This window comes from Lemur catta, chromosome 5 (assembly GCF_020740605.2).
Source record: "Lemur catta isolate mLemCat1 chromosome 5, mLemCat1.pri, whole genome shotgun sequence".
Taxonomy (NCBI): domain Eukaryota; kingdom Metazoa; phylum Chordata; class Mammalia; order Primates; family Lemuridae; genus Lemur; species Lemur catta.
The window spans coordinates 67491393-67517680 of NC_059132.1; the positions used below are offsets into that span (position 1 = coordinate 67491393).

The 26288-nt window shown below is 33.2% G+C and overlaps 1 protein-coding gene across 3 annotated transcripts in view; it reads left to right on the top strand.

Moving 5' to 3' along the window:
• FSTL5 (follistatin like 5) overlaps window positions 1-26288 on the top strand; it is a 633702-nt gene that overhangs the window by 488767 nt on the left and 118647 nt on the right. The gene's annotated exons all lie outside the window — the stretch shown is intronic.

The following is a 26288-nucleotide window of genomic DNA, read 5'->3' on the forward strand; positions in this document are numbered from 1 at the left end:
ATGAGGAAATCATTTTTTCATTGCTTGGATGTTTTCAGTGACATGAACAATAACAGTGGTTGGAAGTGAAAGAGTTTGTGAGATCCTTAGTGGTTTCAGGAGAGGACGAAATGTAAAATAATTATCTTGCAAGGCAGGAGGGTTATAGAAATAACGGTAGGTAGTTGGTACGTTGGGGAGGGCTTGGAGTACTTTTGAGGTGATATATATTAGTATATTTTCCTTCAGTTGTGGTTGACTGTGAAGTGGCAGTCAGAGAAAATAAGATTTGGATTTAACTAGTGTTTTTGTTTGTCAGGTGAGTAAGTGAGAAAGAGACAGGAGTGAAGAAATTAGGCAAGTTTATAATGGATTGATTATAGTGACAGACTGTAGAATAAGTGTGAAAGGAGGACACAAGTGAGACCCAGAAATGTGACACGAAGCAAAAGGTTTACTGGAGTTTAGAAGTTGGTCAAATATTACCAGAATGAGGTACTAGAGAGAAAGATATGCAATACCTTTGTGACTGACCTCCAAGTGGAGGTTTTGCCAAGTTCTTGGTATTTGCTTGATGTTCCTCGAGAAAAGAATTTCAGGGCACATAAGCCAAGCAAGCCACAGCTTTTATTGAAAGTGAAAGTATACTCTCAGGGAGTGGGAAGGCTCGAAAGAGAGCAACTGCACTGAGAGGAAGTGGTTTTAGATCTTTTGTAGTCTTACTAACTGAAGGGAGGAATATTCAAGGCCAAGTGCCTGGCTTTTACTAAGAAGTTGGGCAGTAATTCCTAGAATTGTGTTCCCTCCCTCTTTTCATACTTTATATGAATGCTTCAGAACTGTCATGGTGATTTCAAGGGCAAAGAAATTTTAAATCCACAATGTAAATGAAATTGTAGTTAGCCAAAGTTCATGTCAACTGGCAGAATAGCAGGCAAGCTGGTTGAAGACATTTCTTGCCCATGGTTATCAGCCCCTCTGGTTATCTTCTCCTTAGGAATTATTTATTCAAACACCTGCACCCAATCTTCAAGCCCCTACATCTACTCACAGCCCTGTCTCCTAGTCTCCTACTCTACTACCTTCACTCAAATAATTTTCTTAAAGCATCTGATAATTTATGTTTATGAGAAATGCTTTTAATTAGGTTAAGTTTATATAAAGGAAAGTAAAGCCACTAAGGTTTACAAGGGGTTTAAGCAGCCCAACAGTTCTAAATCTAATTTTCCAGCTCTAGTCTGAGCTAAAAGAAGAAATGAGGTGTAAAACAACATGGATTCATCAAATTTAACCATCATTGGTCAAAAACTTGTTCTACTGCATTTGTATCAACAAGAGAAGACAGTAAGTGTGCTTCAAGGATCATTTTTAATACTAAACCTATGTGAAGAAGACAAATAGAAGAGTAGAAAATGTATTATATTTATATCAGTAAGGGATTATCTTCAACTGCTGTAACATAGGACCCAAAATAAAAGGAGCTCAAAGAATACACAGAGGTGTTTTTCTTATACATAAAAGAAGCCCAAATGGAGTGGTTTGGTGATAATAACTTCATAATGTCATCAATATCATAAGCTTTCCCTATTGTGATTAGCACATAATTTTCACTCTCAATATCATCCTATGTTTTCAAAATGGCTGTGGAAATTCTGTACACATTAAACAGGGAGAAAGGAAGAAGGAGGAGGGAAGAATGGCACCTGCCACAAGAGGAAGCACTCTTAAAGGAGTTTAATGAAAGCACCAACAGTAACTTCCATAGACCCTCCCTAAATGCAAAGATATTGCAAAGTATACTTTTTTCACCATGCACAGAAGTATAAAAATTATATTACTTATAAGGAAGTGGGAAATAAATTTGGGGTGTGTAACTAGCCATCTTTGTCACAAAGTTTCCAATATGTTGAAAATATTTTTCAAAACAGTAATAGAATAATGGCACTTTATAATAAAATACCCAGAAATGTAGGATTTGTTAAAAAAAAAAACAAAACAGCATCTCTAAAATCGATTTGCTATGTTATGCTTTTCTTTGGTGTTTCCCTTTCTTTTGGTTTATGGTGTTTTATATTTGGCATAATAACTTTAAACATATGTTTTGTATATAAGTAATTTTAACAAACTTAGGCTTACCCAAATGTTATAGGCCAGGAACAAAAGAATAGTTGTGAATGAAGAATGACACTGGAAAAAAAATACAATGAAAATGAAAGAAAATGCAAATTATCTAGCCAAATAGCACAATTATTGTCCCAATAAATCTCTAAAACTAGTTTAACTCATTTTCCATTTTCCATCCACTTTCAGAAAAGGTTAAAAAGACCTTTAGAAAATCAGGTTTTTATATGGATTTAAAATATTTATCTTGCCAATTTGTCAATTAGTAATAAAAATAAAATATCACATTGATTACCGTAACAAGCCCTGAAAATACCAAAAGATATTGGAATTTGTGAAAGAATGTTTTTGAAGTGCAAAGTCTATTTAAATATCCCAGGGCACAAACCAAATAAGTCTATCAATAGCCCTGTTTCTTTTCAAACAATGCAAAATTAGATTATTGAAATATGAGAGTGCTTCTGTGTGCTTGTCTGAATAAACATTATGTATAAATCAAAAGAGCTTGAGTCTACCAGTCGATTTCATTTCATGCTTTTCTTTTCATTTTACATAAAGCAAATCGTCTTTAGATCTTAAGCTTATGACACAGAATGTTTGAAAATTTTAAAGTCATCAGTGTTTACACTACCCTCTGGGCAGAGATCTTGTCCATATTCACAACAAATCCATATGTATGCTGTTACTACTCTTTCATTCAAATTATTTAAGCCCTCAGACATAATATTGAGTGGTTTTTTTTCCCTACACATGTAAAAAACTTCTACATAAAGTGGTTGTTCATTGTTAGTTTTATAGGATGTCCATATACAATACCCCTGTTTTTCTCCTTCAGAGTTTGGAAACATTTATAAGAAAGACAGAAGAGCCAGATATACAGACATTAAAGCATCACATTCACTACTGACAAAGCTATTTAGAGAAAATGATTTTTAGTCTGGGGCAACAATAGGCTTCTTTCTTGAATCATAGAATTGACCTTTCTCATCCAGTTACAGGCAGCATTGCAATTTCTACTCTGCTGCTTGTGTTAAACCTTCCCTGCTAAGCTTTCTTCATAGCTAAAGTGCAGAAGAGAATGAAACCTTTCTGCAAGCAGTGAGATCCAAAAAATAGGATGTAAGAGTTCTCCTTCCTCTTTTTTCTTCCTCCCACTGTGAGTTAATAGAGGATGAGAGAATGAGTAGCTATGAGGGTCACTCAGGCCCAGTGATTCTCAAACTGTGGTTCATGCACAAGCAGCAACAGCAATTTGTTTTAAAGGCAAATTCTCAGGGATCACCCATGCCTACAGAACAGACTCTGAGCCCGGGGTAGAGCAACCTGTGTTTTAACAAACTTTCTTGGTAATCCTGATGATAAAGCTTGAGAACTACTGTTGTAGCAATTTGCCTCATGCAAAAATCACAAGTGGTAATTTATGTTCCTTCCTCATATTTCCAGCTTTTTATTCTTTTAATTTTGACTTGAAACATTCAGCTTACCTTCATTTAGGAGAGTAGCTCTCCCTCAGGAAGCAGTATCAACCATGTATGATCTCAGTTTTCTCCCTCATGGGGCCCTGCAGCAGACGAGAGATATGTCTTGCTCCATAGCCCACCCAAGCTTCTTCAGCTGTGCTGGTTGTCCCCTGACAGCATCCTACTAAAAGAGCCTGCCTCTCTGCCACTCTTTCTAAAGATTTTATTTGGCACAAGAAGGTCTGTTCAGCTGCACTCATGGCAGCCCAGATGTGCTAAGCATTTAATGTCCTCAGAGACAGTTTTCAGTGAATGAAGGGCACAAGTCAGAAGGTAAGATGCACAGCTTCTGAGTTCTCTGAGAGTTAACTCAAAGTGGAATAAAATCTTAAATGTAATACTTGAAATATAAAAATTTTATGAGAAAATCTAGGAAAAACTCTTCTGAACATTGGCCTAGGCAAAGAATTTATGACTAAGACCCCAAAAGCAAATGCAAGAAAAACAAAAATAAATAAATTGGACTTAATTAAACTAAAATTGCACAGCAAAAGAAATAATGAACAGAGTAAATAAGACAGCTTACAGAATTGGGGAAAATGTTTGCAAACTATACGTCTGACAAAGGACTAATATCTAGAATCTACAAGGAACTCAAACAAATCAGCAAGAAAAAACAAATCAGCAAGAAAAAACCAAATAACCCCATGAAAAAGTGGGCAAAAGATGTGAACAGACATATTTCAAAAGAAGACACATAAATGGTCAACAAATATACCACAAATATTCTACATTGTTAATAATGAGGGAAATGCAAAATAAAACCATGAAATATCATCTTACCCCTGTCAAAATGGCCATTATGAATAAGTCAAAAACCAATAGATGTTGGTGTGCATGTGTAAAAATGGAATGCTCATACACTGTTGGTGGGAATGTAAATTAGTAGAACCTTTATGGAAAACAGTATAGTGGTTCCTCACAGAACTAAATGTAGACCTACCATACTATCCAGAAATCCTATTACTGGATATTTACCCAAAGGAAAAGAAGTCATCATATCAAAAAGACACCTGCACTCATATGTCTATTGCAGCATAATTCACAATTGCAAAGATATAGAATCAATCTAAGTGCCTATAAACTGATGAGGGGATAAAGAAAATGTGGTGTTTGTGTCTGTGTGTGTGTGTTCAGAAGAGTTTTTCCTAGATTTTCTTGTAGAATTTTTATATTTCAGGTATTACATTTAAGATTTTATTCCACTTTGAGTTAACTCTTAGAACATATCATGGAATACTACTTAACCATAAAAAGAATGTAATAATCTCTTTCACATCAACTTGGATGGAATTGGAGGCTATTATCTTAATTGACATTTCTCAGGAATGAAAAAAAAAATACTACATGTCCTCACTTCTGAGTGGGAGCTAAACAGTTGGTATACATGGTCACACAGTGATATAATGGACACTGGAGATTCAGAAGGTTGGAAAGTTGAGAGAGGGGTGAGGAATGAAAAATTGCCTATTGGGTACAATGTATACTATTCAGGTGTAGGGTGCACTAACAGCCCTGACTTTACCACTATACAATTCATCCATATATCAAAAACCTACTTGTACCCCCTAAATCTATTGAAATAAATAAATTAATTTTAAAAATGTTGGTGGCAATAAATATGCATGCTGTGAATCCATACTCTTGCAAGAAACAAGAATTTGCATTTAGGCATAATGAATCTAGGAGTAAATATGTTATTATTCCAAAAAAGAAAAAAGGAAGAAGAAGAAGAAAAGAAAAGAAACACAGCTTCCTACTCACTCAATGGGAAGGTCCTGAGGTGCATTCTACTTTTCTCAGAGGATCCACCCTGGAACTGAGTTCTTTTTATCCATAGTGATAACATGCTCATGAATCTCATGAATACGCTTGCCCCTTTTTCTTTTACTTGCTGTTTTCCTTTCCCCTGTCTCACTTTTCCCACTCTCACACTTATGTCTCTTGGGATCACTTCCCCAGTCAACTGTTTGAACTTCAGTTCTCTTCTTAGAGCCGCATTTAGAGACATTCACACTGGGAAAAGTCCTTACCTTAATTGCTGGTCTATTGTGGCTCCCCCTGAGAGCTAATGGTGAGCACTATAAGTTTGTTTCCAGAAGACTTTGAAATATGATAGAACAGTACATTAATTCATTTATTTGAAGACCTGGAAAATTCTATCTATTGTTCCCTTGCTAAATTATCTCCTGCTCAATAGAGGTCTTCAGAGGCTTGTGGTTAAATTAAATCATGACGTAAAAATGCTCCAATTATTAAGTAACAAGAATACAGACATGTTTAAAATTTCATGTATATAAATGTTCCAGTTATTAAAGTACCAGAGAGAAATAAAACTTAAAATATTAAAGTTCCGAAGAAATTAGCCCAAAATAGTTAATATCCAAAATTAAATTCTTCTGCCCTTATAATTTAAAGTCTAAAGAAGTTCAAAAGTTTAAAGTAAAAGCAAAGTCTAAAGAAACAAGTCCTTCCCTAATTTCTTATTTTGTTTTCATTCAGTGAAAGGGGTCCTTGAAAATTTATGACTTTGGGATAACTTAAGCATCTGTATCCTGGGCCTATTCTCACTTGGTGTGGGGATTCCATTTGCTATTGGTTTTCAACTAGTCACATCTGTTCTTTATTTATCATTTCTTTTTATACTGCCTTCTGTTGGATCACACAACTTTTAGAATTCAATTTTATTACCACAGTTGACTTACTAGCTATACTTGTCTGTTTAATTTTGTTAGTTGTAGCTCTAACCTACATTAATAATACGTAATTTAACTTATTGTCATGTTTCTTTAAATAATATTTTAGCACTTCATGTATAAAAGTAAAAACCTTGCAACAGCATACTTTGACTTCTCCCTTTTCCATCCTTTGCAATAAAATTGTCAAACATTTTACTTCTGCATATGTTATAAACCACACAATATGTTGTTTTATTTTTGCTTTGAACAGTTAAATGTCTTTCAAAGAGTTTTTAATACAAAACAAGAAATCAGGACTTTTGCATTTAACATTGCTGATCTTCCTCCTTAGTTCAAGTAAATCTGAATTTTTGAATTTTAACAATTTGAAGTTTAGGTCTGCTCCTAACACATTTGCTCGGTCTTTGTTTATCTAAAGGTGTTTTTATTTTTCCTTCTTTGAAAACCATTTCTCTTGGATGGTGAATTTTAAGTAGCCAGCTTTGGTTTTTGTTTTTCTTTCAAGACTTTACAGATGTTCTATTGTCTTCTGGCTTGCTTGGTTTCTAATGAGAAGTCTGCTCTATTTCTATTCTTTTTTTCCCCATTTGAGTGCTTTTGAGATTATCTTGATTATATCTTTATCTTTGGGTATCAGCAATTTAACTGTGGTATTCTTTGGCTTGGTTTTCTTTACTTGGATTTTTTTCTGTCAGTAATTACTCAACTTCTTGGACTGGGGTACATGTTTTTCAACAACTTTGGAAAATATATTGGCCATTTTTTCGGCCAGTCTGATGATTATGTGTTGTGGTGTCTTCCTGTTTGTAATGAATCTCCCAGGAGTCCTTTGAGCTTCTTGTACCTGGATATCTAGATTTCTAGCAAGGCCAGGGAAATTTTTCCTCCATTATATCCTCAAATAGTTTATCCAACCCTTGTGTATTTTCTTCTTCACCCTCAGGGATGCCTATGATTTTCACGTTAGGCCTCTTCACATAGTCCCACATTTCTTGTAGGCTTTGCTCTTTTCCCTCACATACATTATTTAAATTGGCATGACATGGCTTCCTGGACTAGTTTACACTGGTCAGTAGGAGCGATACTTCAAAGATTACTTCTGTGTATACAGGTACTGGATAATGTTACAAAACACTCATGAGGTGGCCAGCACTTAAAAAACAGTGTAATGACTAATTAATGTAATGACACTTGTATAACAAGAGAGTCAAAAGAAGGTTAATGTGATAATGAGGCTTATTTGATCTTAAAGATTTAGCATAAGGGCACTCTCAAGGCAGCTTAATTAGATTTTAAGCACCTTTTTCCATTTGCATGTGTACTTGTTAATCCATATGTTTTAAAAATAACTTTTAGTTCATTTAAATTAACAAATTTACCTAATCTCTTTCCCTGTGTTGTTTTACTGCTATTAGTGATAGCATTTTCTCAAATTTCACATTTGATGTATATAATTTATGATTATTTGTTCCATATTATGTCTGAATTGTAGTTCAATTTAAAATGGTACAAAGGCATTTCTGAAGTTTAAAAATAATAGCTTCATATAATTTTTGCAGTTATGACAAGTTACAACTAGAATTAGCTAATTAATCTTTATGTCATTTAACATGCTTCATTATACCATATATCAGTAAATTTGATTTATTCATTGGTACCAATGTTATTTTTAAACTTGACCAAATGGGAGGAACATTTTAGAAATTAATTTAACAATGAAACATAACATCATTTGCAGTGGTAGTTCAGTCAATAATATGCTGGCTTTTCGTGCCCTGGGAAAATATAGAATACATTTTCCCATTCTACATATAGGCTTTTATGAGTTCTCCAAATTAATACTTTTTTATGCTTTTCTTGTAATTATTACAATTCATTTGCATATGTTTTACTACTCACTCTTTACATGAGATTGCACATGATCTAGGATTTTTTCAATGTAGTTTGCTCTTATAGCACATTAATTCTTAAAGTTGTCAAGGCACAAGTACTGGCCTGAGTGTTCAGTCTCTCTGACCTAAGTCAGATCATTCAGGCCTAACTCATGATCCATTTCTTACATGAAGATGCCAATGAACACTGAAGCTCACGGTAATTTCTGCCACATCAGAAGTCCTGTGTTACTAGATGACTTCTCATTAATAATAATTAATTTCATATTTGCACCTCTTTTTCTTTAGGATTTCAGTGTATATATAAATTTGTAATTAGATATCCAATGAACAATGGCCATATCTCATAAGTTCTTTCTTTTCTCTTATAGATTTAATTTTGTATTTTGCAAATAGTAGATAGTAAATGATTTTTAATGATATACTTTGTTTATTGAACTAGAATTTTTCTTAATGTACTAAACTAAATGGTTTGTGGACAAGTGGAAGTTAGTCATTGTATTTATGTCTCCAGTTACATTACCCTCACAAGGAGGAAATCAGCACTCAGATTAATCTTACAACTGTTAGGCTATCAAGTAAATGTTCTGGTGGCATAGGCGGGATATAGCTCCTACCCACATAGGTTTTTTTTTTGAAATTTGAGATGTCAGAAAAATCCATAAAGCTGTGTGTAAAGTGCAAAAGGAAAACTGTCTAAGAAGGTAACAAGAGGACATGTTTTGCTTGCTTCAATTTTCTCTCAATAAGCAAGATTGCCAGACATATAGATAAATAATTACTTATGAGAGTCAGAGAGAAAGGTATGGTTATGCAAATAGCATTTTTTCTCTCATATCCTACATATTTATTTATTTCAATATATTTATTGAGATTGTAATATGTGTACATGGTTTTCAGTTTAGTTGAAATTATGAGGCAAATCTACTTCTAAGAACTTAAGTCCGAACACTCTATATCGATCAAGTGCAAAAAGATGTCATTCTTATGGTCAATTATTATGAATATGATGATCATGATGATAGGCAAGATATGCCAAATGAGCTGGAGAAATCTGTATGGATTGGAGAGCTTTGATTATTTTGCTATTGCTAAGAAGACCTGAGAAGCTCTTATGACATTTTTGCTTCTGGTTTTACATTTCCAGATAACACAAATTATCTTAAATAAACTTTGCCAAAGTATAAGTAGAAGGTTCCCTATACCCTGGCAACTATGCTCATGATTTTAGAGCATGCTTCATAACTATATATATATATACATATATATATATATATAATTTTGTTTGTCATACAGTTGCATTAACAATAGAAAATATATTATTTGGGATTACCAGTAGTGCTATATCACTATTAATAGATAAGTTATGCTATTGAATCATAAGAGTATCCTCCAACTCACTTTTTGATTTTAGACCATCAATTAGTTCAGAATAAAGGCAGGTAATAAGTAAGCAGGACACCCCAGTGACAATAACGCCCTTGACGACTGCAATACTCATCTTCCCTGCAAACGCTACTCTAAGTTAGAATATCTTGAACAATAGTAAACATAGATGTCTTAAAGAGTACATGAAAAATATTGTGAATTATAAAAATGCCTTTTACAATAATTTTCATTTTGTATTAACATCATATAAGTATCATTTTGGAAGTGAGTATATTAAAGTAATGCATCACTATAATAAGAAAATAATAAATTGTTTATTGAAAGTAAGTTTTTTAAGAAGATAAATTATATAAATTAAATAAATTATATCATTTAATTAAATAAATTGTATTATTTAGCAGTTGATATATCAGCAAATATTTTGTTATATTTTAGCAAAAAATGTGGTAAATAGTAGTGCCATCTATTGATAAAACTAAAAACTGCAGTTACTTCTTGAGTAAGGAATACTAATACTTCTATGTTTACAGGAACGTATTTCCAAATCTAATGATTCCTTACTGTTGTGATTATTATTGGGTTAGGTCAAATACTGGAACTGTGTCAAAAAATAATTTGTGTGTACATATATGTGTACATATCTGCATATATATGTATATACTGATAATGTGATGGTTCTGATAACAAATATTAGTTATTATTTCAGATTTAATTAGGCTGGCTGTGATTCATTTGAATAATATAAATTTGAATAATAAATTTAGTCACTCTTAAGAAAATTAAGTTTAATATTAAATACTTATTTTCTGCTAAAAACACTAAGCAATAAATAACCATGTGGTGGATGATGAACATAGTTTTATTTTTATTCCTTCTATTTTAATAAGCAGATAATATATTTTAAACATACAAATTTGCATATTTTCATTTTTGCACCCTACTATGACTATTTTTATGTTTCCTTTTCTTTTTAATTCTGGATTGATTACATATGATAATACACTACTACTTAGAAAACTCTCAACTTAGGTTGGCTCTTTTAACCAATTTAGGTTATAGTACACTTATTCCCCAAAATTCAAAATTATATCTTTAACTTTGCCAAATTTGCTATGGTACACCTGGCAAGAACAATCTGTATGCTATCTAGCCAAATTGTTGGGGAGATATTGAATAGTTTAGGAGAGTTAGATTTTTATTATTACTAATTAGGAAGCAAGACTACAGAGAACAAAGGAGGGAATAGCAGTGGTAACATTAATTGACCCCTATGATGTGATAGATTATTTGTTTCAGGGGACACACGCCAGAGCATTAACAGGTTTTGTGGAGGAAGTGATAAGAGTGACCGGAGCAGAAATAATAATGAAAAAGCACAGGCTTAATAGGGAGGAAAAAAATGAAGGCTGAGGTGAAATCAGGGCTAACTTTGACACACTATCATGGTGACAATTAGAACATAAAGTTGTTATGAAGCTCTCATTTAGTCATTTACTTGCACATCTTTGATCTATTTATCTTCTAACTGTAGGTTAAGATTTATTATACTGCACCAGAGGCTAAGGATCCAAAAATGAACAAACAATAATTATAACTGGGTCTGCATACCCATGGGTTCCACATACATGGATTCAACCAACCACAGACTGACAATATTTTAAAAACTAGGCGGTTGCATCTGTACTGAACATGACATTTTTCTCAACATTATTCCCTAAACAATATGACATAACAACTGTATACATAGTACTTACATTGTGTTAGTTATTATGTTATTTAGAGATAATTTAAAGTACATGAGAGGATGCATGTAGGTTTTATGCAAATAGACACCATATTATATCAGGTAAATGAGCATCTAGGTATTTTGGTACGTGTGGTGAGTCCTGGAACTAATCCACTATGGCTACTGAGAGACAAATATGTATTTTTTGAGGAGTTTACTGTCATTCTTGCTGCTACCCCATCTTCCCTTATATTGAATAATTGCTGTAATCAGTCAAATATTATCATAAATACATAAATTTATGAGAAGCAAAAATATGAATGGGGCTCACAGGTTTGCAAAGTACACAACCAGCACAGCCATGAGTGATGGTCCTGTTTGGAAGTGCATGGGAGAAAGACTAAAGGATAGTTGATTGGACTTTTGCACTCAGGGAGACAAAGAAAAAGGGAAAACGAGAGGAAAATTATGGTTTAATCAGGAAAAGAGTATAGTCCAGGTTATTTCAACCAGCATATAAAAAAACTTGACATCAAAGGAGAGGAAGAGCAGAGATAGGGCAAAGCCTGTTTTGCAATACAAACTGGAATAGAGCCAAAAGAAAAAAGATTAATAGAATAAAGGAAAAAATATCATTATCTCAAAATACACAGAAAAACCATTTGACAAAATCTGATATCATTTCATGATAAAAAAATACACAACAAACTAGAAAGAGAAGGGAACTTCCTCAGCTGGATAAGAAACATTGACAAAATCCTCACAGCAAAGTTGTGGAAGACATAATGGTGGAAGGCTGAAAACTTCCTTCCTAAGCTCAGTAGCAAGACAAGGATGTTTGTTCTTGCCAATTTTATTCAAAATTTTACTGGCAGTTCTAACTGGGACAAGTAAGTGAGAAATGTATTCATATAGGAAAGGACAAAGCAAAACTTTATCTATTTGCAGATGACATGACATTGCACATGGAAAATATTAAGGAATCCCCACAAAAAGAAACTATTAGAACTAAAAAGTGAGTCCAGAAATTTTGCAGGATATATTCACAATATACAAAAAGCAATTGGGATTTTAATAGCCAAAATAATGTTGAAAAAGAAGAACAAAGCTGGAGGACTCTTCAAAACTACTACAAAGCAGAATGACTGGGACATATAGACAGACATATAGATCAATGGAATAGAATAGAAAGCTCAGAAATAAACCCTTGCATATGTGGTCAAATGATTTTTGAAAAGAGTACCTACCGTGGCCATCCAATGGCAAAAAACAGTCTTTTAAACAAATGGCCTTGGGATATTAGGATATTCACATGCAAAAGAATAAAGTTGGACCCTTACCTAACATCATTTAAAAATTAACTCAAAATGGATCAAGATCTAAATGTAAAACCTAAAACAGTACAACTCTTAGAAGAAGACATAAGACTAAATCTGTATGGCATAAGAATTGGCAATGATTTCTTGGATATGACACAAAGGCACAGACAATTAGAAAAAATAGGCAAATTGGACTGCACGAAAATTTAAAATTTTGTGCATCAAAAGACATTATCAACAGAGTAAAAAGGAAACCAATAGAACTTGGAGAACATATTTGTCAATCATATATCTGATAAGGGATTAATATCTAGAATGTATGGAGAACTCCTAAAACTCAACACCAAATAAATAAACTGATTGGAAAATGCGGCTTGAATAGATATTTTTTTCCAAAGAAGATAGAGAAATGGCCAATAAGCACATGAAAAGTGTCTCAACATCACTAATCATCAGGAAAATGCAAATCAAAACCACAAATGAGATACCACCTCACACCCATTAGAATGATCATTATGAAAAAAAGCAGAAAATAACAGATATTGGGAAGGATGTGGAGAAACTGGAACCTTTGTTCACTATTAGCAGGAATGTAAGAATATTATATTAGAGCTGCTGTGGAAACAGTATGATGGTTTCTCAAAAAAATTAAAAACAAAATTACCATATGATCCAGGAATTCCACTTCTCTGGGCATATATCTGAAGGATCTTAATACAATATGTGTACACCCTTGTTCATAGCAGTATTGTTCACAATAGTTAAAACATAGAAGCAAACTAAATGTTTCTTGACCAATGAATGGATAAGTGAAATGTGGCATATCATATAACAGAATATCGCTCAGATTTAAAGAAGAAGGACTTTCTGCAATATGCTACAACATGTATAAACCTTGAGGACATTATGCTAAGTGAAATAAGCCAACCATAAAAAGACAAATATTGTATAATTCTTCTCATGTGAGGTACTCAGAGGAGTCAAGATCATAGAGACAAAAGGCAAAATGATGGTTGCCAGAGGTTGTGGGGCAGAGAGATGGAAAATTATTCTGTAATGGGTATGAAACTTCAATTTTACAAGAATTATGGAGACGGATGGTGGTGAAGGTGGCACATTATGAATATATTTAATACCACTGCACTGTATACTTAAAAATGGATAAGATGGTAAATTTGATGTTATGTGTATTTTACCACAATAAATATGATGGGAAAAAGTAGTTAGATTTTTATACACTCACAAGGAGCAATCCAGAAACAAAATTTAAAAAATGTCCATTTATATTAGCATCAAAAAATATAATAAAATACTTAAGATTGAACTAAACCAAATAAACAGAAGCCTTTTATACTGAAAATTATAAAACGTCACTGAAAGAAATTAAAGAAGACCTAAACAAAGAGAAAAACATCCTGTGTTCATGAATTAGAATACTTATTATTGTTAAGATGGCAATATTCCCCCAAAATGAAGGAGAGATTCAGGTAATTCTTATGAAAATCCCAGATGTCTTTTTATGGAAATTGACAAGCTAATCCATGTATGTGGAAATTCAGGGGATCTAGAATAGCCAAAACCATCCTGAAAATGGAGAGCAAACGTGGAGACTTCACACTGCCAATTTCAAAGCCGACTACAGAGCTACGCTAGTCACAACAGTGTGGTGCTGTTATAGGGTAGACATGTGGATCAATGGAACAAAACTGAGAAAACTGCAGAAGGAAAAAATGAATATTACATGGAGGAGAACAAGGAAAATTACAAATCCCGGAGCACAAACTAGGACCCATGAGACGGGCCTGTACTCATGTCAATTCTCATTGCCTCTGGCCGACTGTAATAAAGTGGATATCGGGAGATTCTGGCTCCTCTTTTACAGAACTAAATACACACCATGCTCAGGAACTGGCAAAGCTGGGGGAAGGTGGAGCAGTTGCAGGCCGGCTGCTGCCCTGCATCAACATGAGCCCCAGATTAGCCACCACGTGTGTGAGCTGCAAGGTCACATAGCTACTCGACCCCAACATCCAAAAGTGGCTTTTGCTTGACTTTTGCCCTTCAACCCTTGAACAAAATTAAATATGACCCATTGTCACTAGAAATACAAAAAACGGGAATTCTGGGAAACAGAGTTCAGCCTAGCCAAGTCGAGATATTACAAGTCACTGCTATTATTTTTTACTATGTCTTCACACAAATGAAAATATGTTATATACATTGTTCTTCCCTTGCTTTTTTTTTCACTTTGTCTTTATTGGGTTTTTTTTAAGCTATAATTGCTACCTCATAAAATGCATCCCTTTGAAGTGTGCAATTTAGTGGTCTTGAGAAAATTCCCAGATTTGTACAACCATCACCACTATATACTTTTACATTTTCACCACCTCAAAAAATAACCCTGAACTAATTAGCAGTCATTGGGCATTCATCTTCAACCATCCAGCCCCTGGCAGTCACTAATCTACTCTCTGTTTCTGGGAATTAATACTTATTTCCTCACTTTCCATCTATCTTCCCTTCTGGACTATTTCCAGAATCAGACAGGAAAACAACAGTCTTACAGAGGTTGTTTATCCAGTTTCTACAATTGAACTGTGTTAAGTCAACTTCCTATAACAAATCCTGTTATAAATTATATCTATACTTGTGTGTATATTTATCTAAAAAATATAGTTGTGTATGCATAACAGTTCAGCCAATGATGTATAACATATATGGTGGTGGGCCCATAAGATTATAATAGAGCTAAAAAATTCCTATCGCCTAGTGATGTGATGTCATAGCTATGGTAATGTCATAGTGCACCACGTTACTCACCAGTTTGCAGTGATGCTGGTGTAAACAAACCCAAGTGTGCTGCCAGTTGTATAAAAGTAGAGCACAAACAATTATGTCCAATACATAATACTTGATAATAGACCATGTAACTGGTTTATGTGTTTACTATACTATACTATACATTTTATCATTATTGTAGAGTTTCTCCTACTTATAGAAAGATCAACTGTAAGACAGCCTCAGGCAGGTCTTCAGGAGGTATTCCAGAAGAAGCCATTGTTATCGTAGGGGATAACAACTCTATGTGTGTTACTGCCCCTAAAGACTTTCCAGTGGGACAAGATGTGGAGTTGGAAGACAATGATATTGATAATCCTGTGTAGGCCTAGGCTAATGTGTGTGTTTGTGTCTTAGTTTTTACAAAAAAAGTTTAAAAAGTAAAAAAAAAAGTAAAACAGAAAGAAGCTTATAAAATAAGGATATAAAGAAAGAAAATGTTTTTGTACAGCTGTGCAATGTGTTTTTATCTGAAGCTGTGTTATTACAAAAGAGTCAAAAAGTTAAAAAAATTAAAGTTGTTAAAGTAAAATTTTTCAGTCAGCTAAGGTTAATTTATTATTGAAGAAAGAAAAATATTTTCTTATGAATTACATGTAGCCTAAGATACAGTGTTTATGAAGTGCATAGCAGTGCACAGTAATATCTTGGGCCTTCACATTCACTCACCACTCATTTACTGACTTATCCAGAGCAACTTCCAGTCTTGCAAGCTTCATTCATGGGCAGTGCCCTAGACAGGTGTACCATATTTTACATTTTTTTTAAGGCTAATCAAGTGAAGCAGTGGGAGTGGAGAATGAACAAAGAAATCTGTAATTGGTTGTGAACACTTAGTTATAAACATCAGTTCACTCAAACTAGCCCATTTTTTATCTTTTATGCGTATTTTTACTGCATCTTTTTGTATGTTTAGACACACAAATACTTACCACTGTTTTACTATTTCCTTACATTATTAGGTATAGTAACATACTGTGCAGGTTCGTAGCCTAGGAACAATGGGCTATACCATCTAGCCTAGGTGTGTAGGAGGCTATACAATCTAGGTTTGTGTAAGTTTGATTGTAAGTTTGATATTTGCTCAAGGATGAAATCACCTAACAATGCATTTCTCTCAGAACGTATCCCTGTCATTAAGCTAATGAATGACTGTATATTATATATGTGTATGTATATATATATAAAAGTATATACATAATATCTCTGGAAGAATATGTGAGAAACTGCTAGCTTTCTTTAGTTGCTTCCAAGAAGAGAGGAGAACTAGAGACTTTTTACAGTATATATTTCTTTATCTTTTGAATTTTCAACCATGTGAATGTATTGTCTATTCAATCATAATAATGAAATTAAAAGTGAACATTTAGAAACTAGAATATGAACAGAAAAAGGGGGAGGAGTAGAGGATGATTTAAACAACGATGAGGAAAAGTGAGAAAAATAAAAGGAAAAAAAAGAAAGAGGAAGAAGAATTGGAAGTGAAGGAGAAAGCAGAAGGAAAGGAAGAAGAGAAAAGGAGAATGGCAGATAAAATAAGGGGAAAACAAGTCTACGTAGGAGGAGAAAGAAGGGATCATATCTAACTTAGAAACATCGGTGCAGGTGTTTAAGAATGGGTTAACAATATATAAATCTTGAGAGACTACTGCAGACCAGAAAATGAAGGAAATTTTATGTTAAATAGTTTGGCTATTACTCTGAATAAAAAGAGGGATGTAATAATGGATTTTAATTAGATTTGTTGCATCATCCATACTTTCCATGTACAAAGAAGTGTGACAGCAGTGTGGAGAATGGATTTGTGCAGGCTATAGAGAGGAAGGGACAGTTCATAGATTTTTCACTAACAGAGGCTAGAAATAGTGAAGGACTAAAATGAAGGTAGAAAAAGGGAAAATTTGAGAAAAAATGAGAAGAAGTATGTCATGGTAAACAATTAGATTGTGGGCTGGTTGAGGGTTGCTAGTGAGTTAGAGAAAAAAGTCATGGAGGACTCCCAGTTTTCTAATTTGGCTAATAAACTTATAGGAAGCATGTCATTTTTGACTAGAACATGACATTACCTTGAGAGAGGACCTATATTAGTTGTTGGTGCTAGCAGCCACTACTAGCGGTGTGGAAAAAGACAAACGCTCCTGTCTAGACGAGACACTCTTCAGCAGTGACCTATGTCACATGCCTGTGGAGGGACCAGGAACACAGAACATTTTGAGGGTTCTAGTAGTGTAACTAGTTTTCTTAGAGCTACTCAGGGTGGACCTCTCTCCATGACTGAAATAAATCATGTTTTATTAAAAATGGATTAATAAATAATATTTAATTAACTTTTTAATTTTGAAATAAATATTTTCTTATGCAGTTTTAAGAAGCAATGCAGAAAGATGCTTTAACCCTTTTCCCATTTTTTCCTGTCAGTAACATCCTACAAAACTGTGGTACGTTAGACCAGCATGACATTGACACAGTCAAGACACAGAGCAGTTCCATGCCCACAAGGATCCCTAATGTGGCCCTTTGAGAACCATATTGACTTCTCTCTGGCTCCCACCCCATCATTGACTCCCGACGACCTCTAATATGTTCTCCGTTTCTATATTTATTATTTTAAGAATATCACATGAATGGAAGCAAACAGCGTACATGCATTTTCAGTACAGTTATCTGGAGATTCATCTATGTAGTTGCATGTATAAACAGTTCATACCTTTTTATTGTTGAAGAGTATTCCATGGTACGTACGTACCAGAGTTTGTTTAACCACTCACCTGTTGAAGGACATCTGGGCTGATTCTGGTTGTTGTCTATTATAAACAAAGCTGCAAAAACCTTCATGCACAGGCTTTTGTGTGACATAAAGTTTCATTTCTCTGGGATAAATGCTCAGTAGTTTAATTGCTAAGTGATATGACAGTGGCAAGTTTTGTTGTTCTTTTTAGAAACTGACAGAATACTTATATCATTTTACATTGCCACTAGCAATGTACGAATTCAATTTCTTTGCATCCCTGCTAGCATTTGGCATTGTCACTATTTTTATTTTAGCCATTCTGATAGGTATGTAGTGATATCTTATTGTCATACCATTTTTCATTTACTTAATAGCTAATGAAATGGAATATCTTTTGTGTGTTAATTATTTACCGTCTATATGTCTTTTACAGTAAAATACCACTTATGTCTTTTGGATATTTTCTAATTGGATTACTTGTTTTATACTGTTGAATTTTTAGAATTCTTTGTATGTTCTAGATACTAGTCTTTTGTTGTATGCGGTTTATAAATATTTCTTCCACTTTGTAGCTTGTCTTTTGATCCATTGCATAGGTAGGGTCTTTTCCAGAACAAAAACGTATTTTTTCTTTTATGGATAGTATTTTTGTTGTAAAATAATTTTTTGCTGAGTCCTAAATACTAAATAATTTATTCTATACATTCTCTTAAAAGGTTTATAGTTTTAAAGTTTATATTTACATTTGCAATTTATTTTGAGTAAATTTTTGTAAAAAGTGTGAGACTTAAGTTAATAATTTTTTGATAGAAGGATCACATATTAACACTAACAAAAGAGAAACAGGAACCTCCGTCCATGAATATGACCTTATTAATAGTAGGCAATAAGACAATGGCTTAAGTCTGTGTGGCCACTTCTTATAATCACATATTTACCTCAGACAATTTATAGACCCCCAAGTTCTGATCCCTAGGTAGGGAAGGGAAATGAAAGGATTCCCAGGTCTATGTAATATGACTGAATCAGAGTTTTACTGGTTCTGTTTTCCCTTCTTCTAGGTTTTAGGAATGGATGTGAGGATCAGAAAAAAAGTGAGGAAGCAAAAAAATTCCCAAACTCTATTTTGAATGGAGATAGTTCCATATCTTGAAAGTAGCTGTTACTTAATTTCTGAATATAATTTAAAAAATAGGGTTTTATATATAACAATTAAACATAGGACTTTCACAAAAGCAGAACTGAAGGAGAGGGAATGAAAAGGACATTTATCAATGAGCTATAAGAAAAAGTAAGTAAAAACAAGGAACAGCAACACTGTGTAATATTATACATATAAAATAATAATGAAAATTAAAGCAAATATCATATTTATCACAATTTATATATGTTGGTTGAATTTCCTCATTAATTAAAAGGTTGGGTTAAAAAATTCAACTGTCATTTAACAAAAAACACCTTAAAATAAATGATAGAAATAGTGGTAATAAAGTGATGGGTCAATATATATGGAGAATAAATTAGATGTAATCAAGAATAGTATACAGTCATGCACTGCATAATGATGTTTCAGGCAGCAATGGACCACATATATGATGGTGGTCCCATAAGGTTATAAAACCACACTTTTACTGTACCCTTTCTATGTTTATCGATGTTAGATACACAAATACTTACTAGGCATTGTGTTACAATTGCCTAAAGTATTCGGTATAGTAACATGCTGGACAGATTTGTAGCCCAGAAGCCATAGGCTATACCATACAGCCTAGTTGTGTAGTAGGCTATACAACCCGGTTTGTGCAAGTACACTCTGTGATGTTCAGACAATGATGAAATCCCCTAATGACGTCTCAGAACATATCCCTGTTGTAAGTGATGAATGACTGTAATTCAAGGTTTATCGCTATACAACTTATGTGCAAAATACATTTGTGCACCTATGTTTATTTCTCAAATATGGGTTTATTGTCTATGTTACTCAGAATTTTTTTCACTTAAGGTATCTTAGATATATTTTAAGGCCTTAGCTCATTATTTTTAGTTCATTAATAATATTTCAAAGTATTGGTGTGTGATAATTTATTCATCTATTTTAATATTGATGGTTCAGATTCACAGCTGTATACATAATCAGCCTTGTACTTACATACTGGTATTTGTCATGTTTGATGTAAAAAGAAATGTCCTTTATGATGCAAGTTAGCATTTCAAAACTAAGCTTTATAAAATACAGCCTGATTCTTTTTATATGTAATTTAGAATTTTTAAGAATGGTAGATGAATTTTATCAGACACTTTTCAGCATCAACTATTATAACATTGAAAAAAAAATTCTCATTGGGGCCAACTATGATTTTAAAAAATACATAAGGAGAAAGCACTAATGTAACAGCCATCCAGAAATCCATTTGTCTATCTGTAGTATATCTCAAACATATGATTGAGTTATTAAAATCCTCTTCATTTTTGCTTAGATTGTAATCAGTTCATATGTTACTTTTTAAAGCATATATTAAAATTTCCAATATTGTTAACATTTTTATCAATAAATTCTTTATTTTTATAGTTTTCCTGAAGCAATTTTATTTTATTTATTGGGCATATATAAATTTTTGACTTTTATATGTTCTTCATACATTCCTACTGTGGGAAAATTTTTTTTATTCTTGCCAATGAGTTAGCATAAATAAAACTTCAACCAATATAAATATATTTGCCTATTTAAAGGTTAAGACTGATTACGTCAAAATGTGTGGTGGAGGAAGACAATATTTTATGTGCTCTATATCATGGATTTTCAATAAAAAAATGCAGTAGAAATCAATAACATGGAAATACTAAAAAAAAAAAAAGATATCCAATATAAAAAATTTCTATTTTTAAGCATTGTTTTATGACTTCTCTACTACACACATGTTCTACCTTTTATTCGCAAAAATTCTTTAAGGTTATTGTTATTGTGCTGATTTTATGATTGAAGAAACTGAGAAAGCTTAGGAAGCTTCCAAGTATACATGACTGTCTGTGTCTAACGTGGACCTCAAGCCTGCATTGGTCTGGATTCATGTGACTCATGATTTTAGATGAAAGAGGGATACATGTTGGTCTTTGCCTCATGCCCCTGTAAGATAAAAATAATAGGTTTTGATTAGGGAAAATAAACTGTGCCAATGTCCATTAAGTTAGGGAATATTGTAAAAATTATTAACTTTATTAAGTACAAAATAACAGCATAAGTCTCTTCTATTTAGAGTTATCAAATTTAGTATGTTTGCCATGAATTTTTTATAAATATGAATACTTAAAATAAAAATCCTAGTATACTTAAAAATAAAAAATGAGGAAAAATTACATAATAAATTGTGCAAATAAGGTATACATATATTTTTCTTTGTTAGCAAGTTTTGGGCTTAATATGACTCACATAATTTTTAAGACTGCTTTTTTATTTGTAGTTCTGTAATTTAAAGATTTTTTTGAAAGTTGTTGTTGGTTAAACTATAGATAAAGTGATGTTTGGTCAAGCAAAAGTATTGCTGCTTTATTGAAGAGTACTTTTCAAACTAAGTATCCACATATTTTTATTAAATTTATATTGTGGCTCAGTATTACATGACTATTTACAAGTAGAAGTAGATTGCATTTACAGTTCCTATTAAGAAGCTCATTCTGAAATGAGGAAATTATATTTACTAATCTCAGTATATTGGTTCATATAAAATTGTTCTAAGATGAATTAGGTAGTTTCTGAAGAAATTACTTCATTTCGACAAAATGAATTAAACCTGTAATAAAAAATATACATATATCTCTTACATGGAATTATAGACTAGCTAAGTGTGTATAAATATAGCTCAATTTAACCCTCTAACCTGTATATTAATTTTTGATTTTTACATAAATTCATTTACAATGAAAATCCCTGAGCAAAATTTTTAATATTAGTGATTTTCATCACCTACTCAATTGAAAAGATTCTCATCCACATCTGTATCAACAACGTTATCATGAATTCACTTCTCTCTGCATAGTGTATTTTAAAATGCTATCACGAGCCATTTCATCATAATGTTCATATTACAAATGACTAAATAGGCATTGACAGAGTTGGAGTGAGTCTCCGAAAATCACATAGCTAGTCAGTTACAGGTTGTAATAAAAAATCTGGCTCTTGAGTAATCCCACCTGCTACAAGGCATTTTATATTTCATAGTCTTACATGTTCTTAAAGTTCTTCCATTTCTTACACAAATGGTGGTAGAAGATATGGCTACTTAGAGAACTAGCTGTAAGGAAAGTTATGAGCACACTCTCTAAGAATCATATATATTTTCCTACACATTTTTGATTTAACGTTGAAAGACAATTTTTTTAATCTTTTTAAACCCTAACTAATGCAGTTGTTTATGTTACTTTCCAGTCACAAAAATTGCTTATTACAGGGTATATATACACTTACTAGTGAGGTGAAAATGTGAGTGAAAAGAGCTGAGTAGATATATTTGATCTGTTTAGAATATTTTAGAGACAGCTTTGAAAAAATCTATTTGTATATTGTATTTAGATAGGGTTTATGTTACATCTTGAACACTAAACTAGTTTGGAAAATTTGTGCTTCAGTTTCCTTCTCTCTAGTCATAATAGATATTGCTGATCAATTATAGTTTTCTTTCCTATTGAACCCATTCATAGGCTTAGGTGGTTTCAATTCAGATCTCTAAGAAGTTCATTTCTACTAATCAGTTGGTATTGACAAATGGAATTAAACACATTTTCAATTCCTATTAGGCCTCAGACATTATGCATGTAACTGGTAAAAATCACATAATGTCAGGAAGCAAAATGTGTAAGACAACTAACATTCCTGCTGATTTGTGCCTAGCAGTGAGCTGGGAATTTACTATAGATTGTTTCCTTAATCTATTTAATCCTTGGAAGGGATTCAGATTTTACACATGGGGAAATCAAATCTCAGAAATTGGATATTCCTTAGAGCAGAGCAGTAAGTATTAGTATGCATTTGAATTTTCTGGTTGGAGGGGGTTACTGTAACATATCCATTGCATAGTCCTTGCCTCAAATAATTAATTGATAAATTATTTAAATCATGTATGTATTAAATCAAATTAAATAAAGTCTATAAAAAACAGCATCCATCATGTGCCAGGCTATACGATTTTTTTCTCATTTAATTTTGTTTTCTCTCATAGGTTTAGAGAACATTGTGTTTAATAATCTTGGATGCTTTTGTTGTGTTTTCTTTTGTGTTTCAGATAGCCTTTCTAAAAATGGTGGCTTTTTAGATTTTGAAATTGGAGATTAAAAAGGCCACTAACTTTAAGGATTAGAATAGATCTAATTTAATTACACTGGGAGAAATCGTTCCTTTCAAAAGAGGTTAAAAAGTTGTGATTTCTTACAATACCATAGGGTAAATAGGAAGATTAAATAAAAAACTCACAAAAGTTTATAACCGTAAGAGTGTTGCTCTTAATTTATATCTTGCCTCCAACATTTGTTGCATCTGTTACACTTTCATGAAGACTGCAATAATGTGATCAGAGAGTTTTGTAATATTGACAAGAGGCAATGTGAAAGTCATGAATATAAAAAGACTGCTTTGGGACAAAGTTAAAGAGAAATTGATGGCTTTAATAATGTCAGAGACAAAAGGCATTGGACAAGCTCAGTAGCATTTAAAATATTTATTAAATCCAGCCTGTAATTTTTCATAGGAAAGTTGCTTTAATGACAAAGAAAGTCATAATGCAAACAGAACGACGCAGCTGCCGCTGTGAGTCAGCACTGCTTCAGAGACATTTATATTCCTACCCTCAAGCTTTCTTAGAACCTTTTCTAACAGTTGCAGCTGTGTGAATAATTTGTGGAAGAGCGGTGATAGAATTCTTCAAAAGAAAACAAGATAATAGCAAAAGGGAAAAATAGCCAGTGCTTAGTTGTTTACTTACCAGTGACCTGACTATTCACCTTAAATTCATTTTAGTTTTCAGTTAGAATGAAGCCACTGTATTGGGTCAGCGATCTCTGTCTCCTGACTAAAATCAGGCTTCCAAAGCAGCCAGGTTATGCCGTGCCCATACTTTCTGTCAATAACGCAGGAACTTCTAAAGAAAGATCACAGTATAAAAGTATGAAAGATGAGAAAAAAGGCAGGGTTATTCTTATAGAGATCTTTTTACACTTTAGATTACATCTAATATTAGATTAGAAGAATTATTACATTAAATGGATTCTATTAGATACTTCCTAATATTGAGAGAAGCACTGATCTATCTCTTCTAATATAATATAATGAAGTTATTATGGGCCTTTGAGAAATATAGCTGTCTACCACTACAGTTTTGTGTGTATTATCATTATAAAATACATTATGGTTTTGGGTTGATAAATATTTACAAGAATTCCATATAGACACCAACATTTCCAGAAAGAAAGACCTAAACAAATATAATTATACCAATTATAACATTTTCTTTAGTTTATCCATTTTTTATTTCTATGTTTGTTTAAAGTACCAGAACCCCAACTCCATTTTTAAATTTCTATAATTTGTTAAAATGTATTAGTCTAAAGTGTTCTTAGAACAACTTTCCATCCATATATAGTATCTAATTATTCACATTTATGCTCTAAGAACTATAAGATAAACTAAATAAAATTTTATTATATTTGTTCAATTTATTGGCATGGTGATATCATTTATTTTAACTGAGCAACATAAATAGTTCAGTTTCCTTGAGAAGTTGCATGTATTTGAGATGAAGTATTAATACTACTCCAAAATACCATAAACACACTAATTTATTTGACCTTAACATTTTACAATAGAATTTTTCTGGGATCTCTAATATGCCTTATGTATTACTTCTAAAAATCTAATCCATAACTTAAATGGGATACCAAGTAGTTGAATTCCAGTAGATATTTTTATAGAAACATTTATTTTATGATCAGGATCTGTGAGACAATTTAAGCGAGGAATGCATTTTTTTTCAGTGCTCCATTTGGCTAATTTCAACTTGAACTCAGCACTTCCTGGACATGTTAATGCTGAGTCCCAAACCCCTTGGCCACAGACTGGTACAGTCGGTTGCCTGTTAGGGGCCAGGCTGCACAGCAGGAGGTGAGCGGCAGGGCCAGTGAGCAAAGCTTCCTCTGTATTTACAGCCGCTCCCTATTGCTCAAATCACCACCTGAGCTCTGCCAGCTGTCAAACCAATGGCAACATTAGATTCTGCATTATGGTGAGTTGTATAATTATTGCATTATATATTACAGTATAATAATAATAGAAAAAAAATGAACAACAAATGTAAGGCTCTTGAATAATCCTGAAACTACCCCACTCCCCCACCTCCTCTGCCATGGAAAAATTGTCTTCCATGAAACCTGTTCCTGTTGCCAAAAAGGTTGGGGACCACCCTGTTGATATACAAAGGAGAGCAAGTGAAAGAGGGAAAGAGAAAGTCACTAACACAGTGTACTACACTCTGAAGTTGCTCAGTGAATATCTGTATATTGTTATTTTAAAACTCAAAGGCCATGTGGTGCTTGTTTTTCCATTGTTGTGATACTTCACTTAGAAGAATGGGCTCCTGCTCCATCCAGGCTAATTGGTACTAATTGATCAATACTTATGTGCACATATGGAAGTAACATTCACAGGGTGTCGGACAGGTGGGAGGGACGAGGAGGGGATGGGTAAACTGATACCTAACAGGTGCGGTGCGCACTATCTGGGGGATGGGCATGCTTGTAGCTCTGATTCGGTGGTGCAAAGGCAATTTATGTGACCAAAGTGTTTATACCCCAGTAATACTCTGGAAAAAAAATAAAAAGCCTCAAAGGACAGGTATAGTGGTTCACACCTGTAAGCCCAGCACTTTGCCAGGCCCAGGCGGGAGGATTGCTTGAGGCCAGGAGTTTGAGATCAGCCTGAGCAACAAAGGGAGACCCTGTCTCTACAAAAAATTTAAAAAATTAGCCAGGTGTGGTGGTGTGTAGCTGTAGTCCCAGCACTTTGGGAAGCTGAGGAAAGAATATTGCTTGA